Below are 11,344 nucleotides of genomic sequence, written 5' to 3' on the forward strand. Positions count from 1 at the left end.
ACGCCGTCCCATTGGTGTCGGGAGAACTTGGCATGCCGGGAGGACAGAGTTGCGGGTGAGTGCATGTGTTGCGGCCCGCTGTCAGCGCACAGACCCAGTGAGCGGCTCCATGGTCCCGCTGGATTCACAGCACCGCCTTCACGCCAGGACAGCCCGCCTGCTCCTCAACGGAGCCCAGCGAACCCCATCCCCATGCGGGCTACACTTCCTGTTGAAAAGGCACTCAATAAAAAAAAAAACACAGAGCCGCTCAAAAGCAAATAAATCCAGTCCAAATCTATACTGGACCAGCGCTGCGCTCCAACTCTACTCCTCCTGTACGGTATGTGGCCAAGTGCTCTGTAATAAATTCATGTGATAAGTTTCTTTTATACTTTTTACTTTCAGGAGAAGCGCCATAAAGTTCAAGTGGAAATAACTCGCTCTAAGAACTTATAATTAGAGGGTCCTGCTTAAAACCAGGAAAGTAGAAGAAAGAGAGGGGGAAAGAGCTGATGCATGCCTCCCAACTATTTATATCCGCTCAGCAAAAGGCAGGACGTGTAAATCATGCACACTCTTTCACTAGATTATCGTCTGATCCCAAAACACACCAGCGATGTTCACTTCATCAAACACAGCTGTCAACACCTCTCGGTCTCCCATGTATTTATTTAGTCCCCTGCCTGCATATGGAAGAAAAGTCTGCTGCTCTGAATGGCTTTGTTTCTGACGAACATGGCCATTTTCATACCAACATATCATGTATGCACCGATGTTTTGGATAATTTCAAATTCGATTGATATTGTATTGTGTCGTGCGATGAGACTAGATATTGTCTAAAATCTTGGATATTGTTATATCGCAAAAATGTGTCTTTTTCTGGCTTCAATATTGATATTGTGCTATTATATCTAAAATATTTTTTCCTATATTGATCAGTTTTATCCTGCAAGAATGATCCCATTGTCTTGGACAACTTCTGGAGCCTGAGGTTCAATCTAGTACCACCACGAGGTAGATATCTTTTTAGCTTTGATTGAAATGTCTCCGTGTGAAAAATAAAATATCATTTATTGAAACTGCACTAGTCCGTTAGCTGTTTTGTCATAACATGAGTAATGTGTGTAGCTTTTCACCTCCATGACGCATTCCTGGCTGACACACTGTGCAACTGTGCGGGCGCAATAAAGTCTGAAGTCTGAACTGACTGACCGCAGCACAAATGCACGCTGAGACAATCAGGGAGTCGTAACACCGGAGGCGTGCGGGGCCGGTCCCCTCTGGCGCCTGCTCGGCCTTTTATCGCACAAGTTAGCGTGGTTGGAAGACCTCCTCACCGCGCTACAAAAACCTACTATTCACCACAGAGCTGCACTCGTGCTCTTTTTCGTCCCACGTGAACGGAAAAGAAGAAGAGAGAGGGGGGGGGGGGGGGGAGGGGGGGGGCAATCTCTAAGGCCTTTACTCCAGTCAATAGCAGTCTGTGCCTAAATATACACTTTCCTCTGTTCCCTTGCTTTATCTGGCCAGCGATACAGTTAATCTGCTCTTGGTGTGCCTCGTGGAGGGGCGATCAAGAGAAAGAGAGAGATTTGTATGCAACCACGCTGAGAGAGAGAGAGAGAGAGCAGGAAGGAGTGGCGACGAGCCAGGGGACTCAGAACATGTGACAGGGGGGTCGGTGCAGTGGGTGGTGCCGAGATGAATGACTGGGGTGCGAATCCTTGTCGGTAATGGAGGCATCCACCTCCACCGCGCTCCTGCCCTGGAGCCTGTGATAAGCTCATCTCCATCCCTGTGGTCAGCCCCGCACCTTCAGCCCTTTGAGCACCGCGCTGAAATCGTCCTCCGGGAATTTGTACTCGGCACGCAATCTCGCCACAAGCGCCACGAGAGGCTGCTGCAAGTGTAACATTTACCAGTAATTCAGCTTCTAACGCGCTGCCTATATGTGAGGCAGCTCAGGCTGTTTTTCGCGTTATGTGGAAAATGTTAAACGCTTCCTCTTCACACTTCACCGGATAATCTGACCATTCTCTGTGCCTGTTGTTAGTTGCCTTGGTTACAAAGTCCTTCAGTGTGGCATCATAGTACAGTACCGTTTCGGCTCAATGCAGAGAGAGAAGCATTTGCTTGGGAGGAGGGTTTATGTTGTAAGCTGCGTATTGCTAAATTTAGAAGGCGTTTGTCTTTCGGTCTAAGAGGTGTGTTTATGTCTTCGAAACGACAAGTGGAGATAAAACATTCATGTGCGTTACTGCGGGGATCAGTGTTACTATTGTGCCTTCCGTGCGAGCGGAGTAGGAAACGCTTGTTTTGAATGTTTTTTATTGGATGAGCTCATTAAACGTCTGCCACCTGTTTCCTCGGCCCAGTTTGCCTCCTTCTCCGTGTGTCGACAAAGATTTCGTACAGTGTGAAATTACTGCCTCTCATTAAGACCCATTTGTCCCATCTATTTTGCCTAATTAATATATCACCTTCAGGGGAGAAACATGAACTTGTTTCTGGCTCTCGTAAACAATATCTTTCCCTCACTCAACACACGCAAACACGCAAGGGCAAACCCGGTGCGAGTCCGTTCCTGGGGCTTCAGCACAGTCTGCCGTACGACTCTACCGGCTGCCCTGGCACTGGCAACCAAAGGGTTAAAAAACCTTGTGGCAAAAAGGTCCAATAAGACGTATCTGAAAGCCGTAAAGACAACGCTCCATGCTCCTTGAATTGGCTGTAATAATTTGTTTTGTGCTTGACATGAATGCCGATTCCCCTCATCTTTACAGAGCTTTATAATAATGTCTTGGTTCACTCGCACTGCTTTCACAGCGACAATTTCAACAGCAGAAGGCAGCTTTTGTTTATTTATTTATTTATTTTAATATATATATATAGAAAAAGCTCTATAAACCCACTGTTCATAACCTGCGCGGCACCAAACAGCAGGCAGACCCAGTTAAGAGACTACCATTTAGCAGCTTCAGAGATGGTTTTCCTGCAGCAACAAAAACAAACACAGGGCTAAAAAGAGAGAGAATATTCGACTAACATTCATCAGGGGGACAGAAACACAAGTCAAGATGAATGGTAATGTCGCTCTGCCGCTGCTGGATGAGCAAACAAGTACAACAACTTCCCCGTTGCCAACATAAAAGGCGAGGGCATGTCAAATGCTCGCAACTTGTTTCCGCTTCCTCCCAGTGGCCAAAGAAAATAAATGATTGTTTTTTTAATATCCACTTTTACTGCGGCAATAAAGATCCTGGCAGATGCCCATAAACATGCTTTGGTGTGCACAAAATTAAACAGTTAAATCATTTCTTTTTATTCGCAGAGAACAATAACATAACGTACTGTGAGTGATCAAGCCTGCTGGGCATACGTGATTCATTCATGTTCTTTGTAAGAAGAGTCCATTTTGTTCCCTCCGGTGACGCAGGCCGTAAAGATTTCAGATTTAATTGCATACTGTCTGTACAGAAGTTGCCTGCTCTATTACCAAGCCCTTTCCATCCCCATCCTCCTCCTCCTGTTCTGCCAGAGGCCAAACCTGCACCGTTGTACCTTTTTTTCAAAAAGCCAACGAGCAAAACTGAGCTCGTCATCCTGCGTAAAGTCCAGCTCAAAACCAGAAAAAAAGAAAACACACAGTGATCATGAAGCCTATTCAACCGTATAACGTTTGTCCAAAAACAGTGCAGCGGCCTGTCGCTGCGCGGAGATGCCAGAGCGCCATTAAGTCAGGATTCAAGGGTCAACTCAAAGCACGTCTTCGCCACGGTGACAAACTACCAAGAGCATGAGGGAGCAGCATCGACTGTAGTCATCCAGCGGACAGTGGTCTTCAAGGTCTGTCGTGCAACTTTAATGAAAATAGATTTCCCCTGTCCTTCACCTGCGCAGCATGAAGACCAGTACAACATGTAGAGGAGGTATTAAACAAGACTTAGAATTCAATAACGGGGCCGACACACTTGAAACATGACAAACAGAACCTCGAAGCTCTCATTTCTACCCTCCGAATAATAATCTAATTTCCTACATGACATCTACAGTAGCTTGTGTGTGTGTGTTTTGCACTGCTAGTAACGGAAGGCGTCACCGAAAGTTTCCAGACATTTCATCAGTTTTTCGTTGCATCGAGCGGAACGTTGCATGAAATGTCACCTGAGAAATTACCTTGCACACTCAAATATCACGGGAAATGCCATCTTATTTCTTCGACACGCAGTCAGCAAACAGCACAAATCAATAATGATACCTTCCGTCCAGCGACAGTCTTATCGCGTCAACCCCCTGTTACTGCCACCGCGGCTGTGAATGAGAAAATGACAGAGCAGGCAAGCTGGGGTGACAAAGTAAGTGGCGAAGACGGCAACGCTCCACACAGGGGGCCCATTACTCCTAATGCACAGTGGGAAAGGAGAGGACGTGCCGGATGAAGGCCGCGGTAACGCACGCGCCACCAAGCCTTTGCATAAGCGACTGGCTCGCAGAGGAAAATGTCTACAGTGGCAGCATGAATCAATGTTGAGGTGAAATATTAATCCACTTCCATTTAAAATTCCCCTTCAAATTTTGTATTTGTGAATGCGAGGCAGGCTACCTCTTTGAAGCTGTATGGCGCCAACTAACCCTTTCGCTAAAGATGAGGGTTGAGGGCAGAAAACACCCCTGTTTGATTTCCTTTTCTTCTTCTATTTCTACTTTCCACTCTCGTAATCAAGATTGATGACTTTGGTTTTTTTAACCGACACTAATTGTTGCCTGCTCTTAAAGAGCGCAGGCAGTGCCACACGTCATTAAGACATAACTGCTGTTGTACAACCCTCAATGACGGTCGGTGTCAGCGACTTGTTCCAAGATGCCTGTGACATGAAGCACCCAGCCTGAAGAGAATAGTACAGACGGCTGGTCTCTGCAGGAGAAGGATAATCACCAACATGTAAGAACAAGAAAAAGGTTTTGAGGGTCTTTATGAAAGGAACTCCACCAATTAAACACATCCAAGTCAATCAAAAAGAGCAGCGTAAAGCCTTTTGTGGCACAAAAAAATAAAAATAAATGAGCAATGCCACTTTTCGTCACAATGTAGACAAATGAAAACAACCTGGGGATGTGGAGTAAAAGCAAAGTTAGCTTATACCAAACCTCAGCAGCACACTTGAGGCTAGCAGCTCGAGGCTACATTTGCCGCGATTAGCATAGCACAAATGAATGTTCGACCAAACAGTAATTACTTTTGTACATTTTCAAGTTACACCTGTAACTATAAAATACATTTGTATTTAAACATTATGATGCAAACATCCGATTCTGTCGCGGAGGGCGGTAAAATATTACAACTGTTAATAACGTGAGTGGAGGTTGCATTGGGTTACATTATGGTGTGTTCAAACTCTATTCAGTAAATATGTTCAGGGCGAGGTGTATTTATTATGCTATCGTGATGTGGTTAGATGTAATATTTAAAATTTTAGTTGATGAGTTTTTGTTGAAGCCCAAGAGATGTATTGTTTTGTTTTAAATTCATGGGATTAAACTGGCATAGGTATCGACGACTATTTTTCTGGTATTATGACATCACTAACTAACACCTGCAGAGAGACACTCACTATGCATGAATGAGCTCTCATAAGGATGTTCTCAATCGACCATGAATGGATGAATGCGTGGTATATGTGCAGTGTTCACTTTTAATGCATCCATCATCTCTGTCACGAAACGAGTGCATTACCTCTTTGGTGTCGAGATTAGCGGCTTAATGTCAGACGTTGCATGACAGGACCGCTACAGGTATCAGCGCAGGATTTATTCACTGTAGTACCGCTCCTCATTTCGCTCTCACTCATGGCACGATATTGATCCACTGAACTGACTGTAAATGGAGAGAGCGCACACACGGCTATAAATGTGTTGCTGCAGTTAAATCTCTGACTTTGTGCCATGACTTATTTCTGCCTGGTGACTTCAGTCAAGCGAGGACGGCGTCGGCCCAGGTTAGATGGACGGAGAGCAGCGACAGTAAAACTAGGGAAGCGGCAAGAGGAGCCCATTAACAAAAATACCCAGCACTGAATCAGAAGTAATGGTGCTAGCCGTTAACATATGCAGTAGTGAATGTCTACAGTGACTGATTTTGTTAGTTTACAGGACGCCGTTTGCTCAGAACCGATTTTTAAGGCATCATATTCGTTTGCTTGACATCACAATCATGAAGCAGAATGCATCTGCAGGCTGTTTGGAAAGGAGTTATTTCATTTCCCTATCGTTTTATGTTTGGCTGTTTGTTGAGTGTAGAAAAAGACATGAACAAAATATACAATTGAAATATGCATATGTATATAGGGGAAAAAAAGGATTACGTTAAGTCAATACAACAGTGAGATTCTGCAGTGGCTGAGTTTCGAGGCGCGTTTGATTCCCCTCTTCAAAGCGGGATACTACACTTGCGGTTCACACACTACAGTTCTCATAAAAGGAGACAGTCCTATCTTATTAGATCTAACCCTTCTACACTTGAGGGATGTTGTCTCCGGCTTAAGTCATTAAAGTCCCCTCTCTTGTAGAAAGCAGGTCCCTCACTCCTACTCAAAAGCCAGCTGCTCTTATTTTCACACAACTCCGCCGACAATATAATGAAACACCACATAGGGAGCATCTTTGGCACTCCAATAACGTCAGCACCTCCCAGTGACAATTCCTTTGCTCCAGTGTAAAAATGTGTACTTTGCTCTCCACATAGAGGAAATGACTCCACCTCTTCAGGTATTGGATAATCTCTCTGGCTCTCCACATCATACCTGCGCTGCAGTATTTACCAATTTATGGCACAATATTGCCACTCAGTCTGTGTTTTGATAGAGTACATGTACTCAGCATGGTAAACACATGACTACTTAGAAAGGCACACAGGAAGTTTGTCGCGTGGCTCTTGCAGCAGCATCATTAGTGGCAGAGGACTCTCGAAGGTCCCATAACATTTGGAATAAGCACAAAGGAAGAGGAAACATATATTATCTAAAAGACAAGAGACACTTGCGCAGTGCAATATGCAGTAGGTACAGAGAACTAATAGTGAAGGCCGAGAGTAATAAAAACATTGATTGGTGCAATACATCTCGAGGAAGCAGACTTCCAGAAATTGATCCCATGGCGAATTCATCCAGGAGTAAGTTATTTCCATTCACTTTCAACATCCCTGTTTCCTTATTATTCCACCAGTGTTGGCATAATTGTACGTTCGCGGTCACCTTTTTTTAATGCAATCCTCACAACTACGCGCATCTCTTGCGGTACCAGCGCCTTCGGATGCAACACAAAGTTTGAGTGGCTCCCCCGGGAGATATGATTGTGTGCAATATGCGGGGCTATGTGGCAGTCGGCTGCGCTTTCCCGCGGCTGCTGCTGGCCGGGAGCATCTGGAGTCCACTGCAGGTCTGGACCTCTCCTGGGACAAATCATTACATTCAGCTCGGCAGTGACCCCAAGCGCGTCCCTGATCTTACAGGGCCTTAAAGACGCAACATACGGATGACAGGCATTAACCTAAAGGGTAGAAATGCTTCCCTGGTGGGGTTTGCGGCTCAGCTGGCTTATCGTTACATAAGGTACACACCTGAGTTTCAATCTAAATCGTGGATTAATAATAATGAAAGTCAAGAGGCCGATTAAGACTTGATTAGGCCAGTGTTAGTCTTATTAAGTCCTAGAACTGAATGTCAGAGTGCCTGCTCTCTAATGTTCCTCTGAGGCAGGAGCATGCAGGAGTTCAGAGAGATTAGTGTCAGTGTCTCACAGGCTGTTACAGCAAAAGCTTTATCTATTCACTGCATGCTGGTGGTAGCAGTGCTGAACAGGAGTCGTAGCAGAATGCAAAACACTGTACACGGCAAATTTCCAAATGGATAATACATGTGAATGTGTAAAAAGGTCATCAGTGCGTTTGTTTTGTGAAACAAAAAAAAACATTTGTCTTTTCTTTTCTTCTGCATGCAGTGTTTAATGGCCATTAATATCAGAGAAGATCTCAATGGAAATTACACATTATAGGTGGAGTGAGATGGGTATTCAATTTCCCATTAAGTTCATAATTAGATGTCTTGCATTTATATTTAAAAGTCTTGTTTCGTCAGCTGCTGTTGAGCAGTGAGGTTGCACTGTTTTAAAGCCTGCTTTCTAATTCCAGACACTTCTCAGGAGAGAAGGCAAAGAAAAAAAAACACTGTGTCAGAGAACATTACGGACCTTTGACATGATATAGTACCTCGTATGGTTTTTCGCATTAAAAGTCTTCCCTGTGGGAGGCTCAGCATAAGTCAGTGAAAATGATCGTTGTGTGTTTGAATGTTGCTCAAGTGTTTGTGGCATCAGCATCCCCACAGAGTTGCAGCATCAGCACTCTACACAGATGTGTGCATGTGGAGCCGGTGAAGACTTAGTGCTGCCGGCTGAACTCCTGCGATATAAGAACTACAAGACTCTTTTTGCTGTAGGAATTCAGGATGATGAGAAGCTCCGATGTTTCTTTTTCTTTCTTTTTTTTGCATTCATCCTGCAACTATAAAGTTTGCCAAGTATCAAGAACAAAAAAACAACAACAACTCACTAGTGTCAATTTGTCTCAATTTCAATAAATGCTTATGGGGATGTCTTTAGTTTAGGAGGCAAGTTGTTGCAATGAAGTGAAAATGAAATGCATCTATATTTAAAAACACATTTGTCTGTTTGTTAGGCATTATATCTAATGGTGGGTTGATTAACGCCCGGCATCAATGCATTTGATCTTCATTCTGCACAATATTATGTAACAAACTTAAATTGGTAAAGGTTAGTGTCATTAATGGATTTAGATGCATTGATAACGGAGGAGTGGCATTTGAAGTCATCTTTTTCTTTATCAGCATTGTATTGCCGAGTTGATTCCAACATCTGAAGAAAAAAGCATCCCAACTTACCTTTACAGCAAATTGCGCCTCTAAACGTAGGATCCAGTGACTGTCAAAGTCGAGTTTGTCCTCGGAGAACCCCCCTCACTCCTGTTACACTAAACGTCCCTGTGTGAAGTTGAGAGGAATAAAAAGTACTTCGTCGAGATGCGTGCTCTCCTGCAGCCTGTGGTGCTGGACCATCTGTTGTGCCTGCGCGCGTCGAGCTCTGCGCGGAGAGGAGGAGAGGAGGAGAGGAGGAGGTGTGAGGGAGTCCAGCGTCCGGAGCGCACAGCGGAGAGGAACAGGACAGCGGGAGAAGGGGTCAGAGACCATCTGAGCGCGTTCAAGTCCCAGCCCACTGAACACGCGCCGGCTGCGTGTGGTTATCCTCTGCAGAATCGGCGCGCGACGTGCAGCCAGTGGGCTCTCGCTCACAGTGGAGGGCGCACCTGTACGCTCACTCTCACTTCCCCCACCGTCTTATTCAACCTGTGCGGTGCAACGTGGAACAGAGATGCACCCGGCCAAGTTGATTCAACGATAGTTAGCTGCCCAGAGAGCGACGGAGGGCATGCTGGGAGGAGGCTGTGGTGGTCGAGTGGAGCAGGTCAAACTTGGGACTTCTCCCCAGCAGATGTGGAAACACGTGACTACAATATGAATGTATTTGTACATTGATACAGCTGTCTATTTATAACGCATTGTTAGGTCTATGTATTTTACTTCTTCTTATGTGTTTTTTTATTCTATTTCATGTTTTTTCATGTTTTTTGTACTATCTGGACCTTGAGTCTGAAATAAAAGTTTGATTGAATACATTATAATTTAAAATGTGTACAGTACACAAGTAGTACACACATACAGCCTAACAACAGTAATACCTGCTGTTAATAGCGTCTGCTCAAGTTGCAAGAACCTAAAAAGAAGAATTTTAATCCAAACGTTTGATCATATGGACATCCTGTAGTTCGCCTGATTTCATATTCACTCCACTCCACAGTGTTAGGTGATGACGGACTCGGACATAAAAGCGCCCTGGAGGTTGAGTACGAGCAGCTCAACACATCTGGCTGAGTTGTTGAAGTGCCCCAATTGTTTCTCTCACAATGTGCAGTAACAGTTACACTTAATTGTGACAACCATGAAAGGAGTGAAACAAGAAGAGTCCAATTTAAAAGGCATTAAACGTTAGGAGCAAAATGTAGAAGTACAGGGAAGAGCAGAATACTTAGTTGATATGCGTTGCCAAAAAGCAGCTGGACATTCAGACGCTGCTGCTCTGCATGCTGGACTTGAATAATTCATTTATCTATTTGGCCAATGTAATAATGATATAAAAAAGGTGTTTGTATGAATGTGTAAGGTGCACCAGATCACTTGCTTTGATGGTTCATTTCAAATGTAGAGAAAGAGAAGAAATGTGAGAAAGTAAAAAAAAAAGGTTTTCCTATTTAACACTACATGTGCAGATATATACATGGCCATATATCAATAGGATGATATACCAGGTGGTGCTTGGAGCTTTTGAATCTTTGAAAAAAAGAAAAGAAAAATGAACGGAATCATCTCTTTCCAGAAAAGGTGCCTGAATGTTACAGTGGATATGCAAGCTGCACACTTTTGTTGTAGGTACTACTTCCATGGAGGAAGTAGATAAATTACAGCCAGTGCTGGTGTGGCGGAAGAAATCTGAGGGATGGATATTTTAAAACCTTGGAAAATAAAACCAAAATGAGCATAAAGTCCAAGCTGTACGTGATAATATATGCTGTTCTCTGTAATGTGGGTGAATCAACCTTTTTAAACTGCCATTTCAAGCATCTGCAGCCGGCTTTTGATTGTGCTTGGAGATGAAATGACGCTCTAGCGTTCTGCGATTTATCCAAAGCTCTCAAGGGTTCACATGTCCACACACATCGTAAATGAAACATACAGGGAATCATAATACTCGGAAGTGAAAGCAGTGGATGCTCAATGATGGAGACACTCGGAGAGCAGATGGCTTTCACTCAATATGACAGAAACAGTACGATGCCCCACATATGTTCAGAGGGATGATATCAAAGGTCAAAATAATTCAGTCGCTCATAGAAACTGGAATTACACGCTGAGGTTTTCCAATAATAGGTCGAAATACTTCATAAGTTGCCACGTTTTTCTTTTCAAATTGTGTCCCCAGCGAGCTTAGAATAGCTCAAACGTCATAAAACCGTCTCGTTTTCAAAACAGAAGTAAATCCCTCCTCCGAACGCTGCTGCCTCCGCACCCACATGTGCTGAAATCTGCTGAGGCGGGCGGAGATGGAGCCTCCCACCCGGGATGAACATTTTTGGCGGGCCACAGACAGAACGTTGACCCCGGTGTCGCTGGGTGCCATCTGCAACCACTGAGAGAAGCCAAGCCGCCATACTGGCCATTTTCAGCACGCTCCAAC

The 11,344-nt window shown here is 44.4% G+C and overlaps 1 protein-coding gene across 1 annotated transcript in view; it reads right to left on the bottom strand.

Annotated features, from left to right (window-relative positions):
- Nucleotides 1-9,263, bottom strand: part of LOC137796933 (caM kinase-like vesicle-associated protein) — a 34,743-nt gene extending 25,480 nt beyond the window's left edge. Inside the window, exon 1 of the mRNA XM_068595197.1 lies at nucleotides 8,938-9,263. The gene's annotated coding sequence lies outside the window, so the exon portion shown is untranslated. The remainder of the gene's footprint in view (nucleotides 1-8,937) is intronic.
- Nucleotides 9,264-11,344: the final 2,081 nt, after the last annotated feature.

The sequence above is a fragment of the Clinocottus analis genome, unplaced genomic scaffold (assembly GCF_023055335.1).
Source record: "Clinocottus analis isolate CAN_PGR_092001 unplaced genomic scaffold, fCliAna1.0.p SCAF_3, whole genome shotgun sequence".
NCBI classification, from domain to species: domain Eukaryota; kingdom Metazoa; phylum Chordata; class Actinopteri; order Perciformes; family Cottidae; genus Clinocottus; species Clinocottus analis.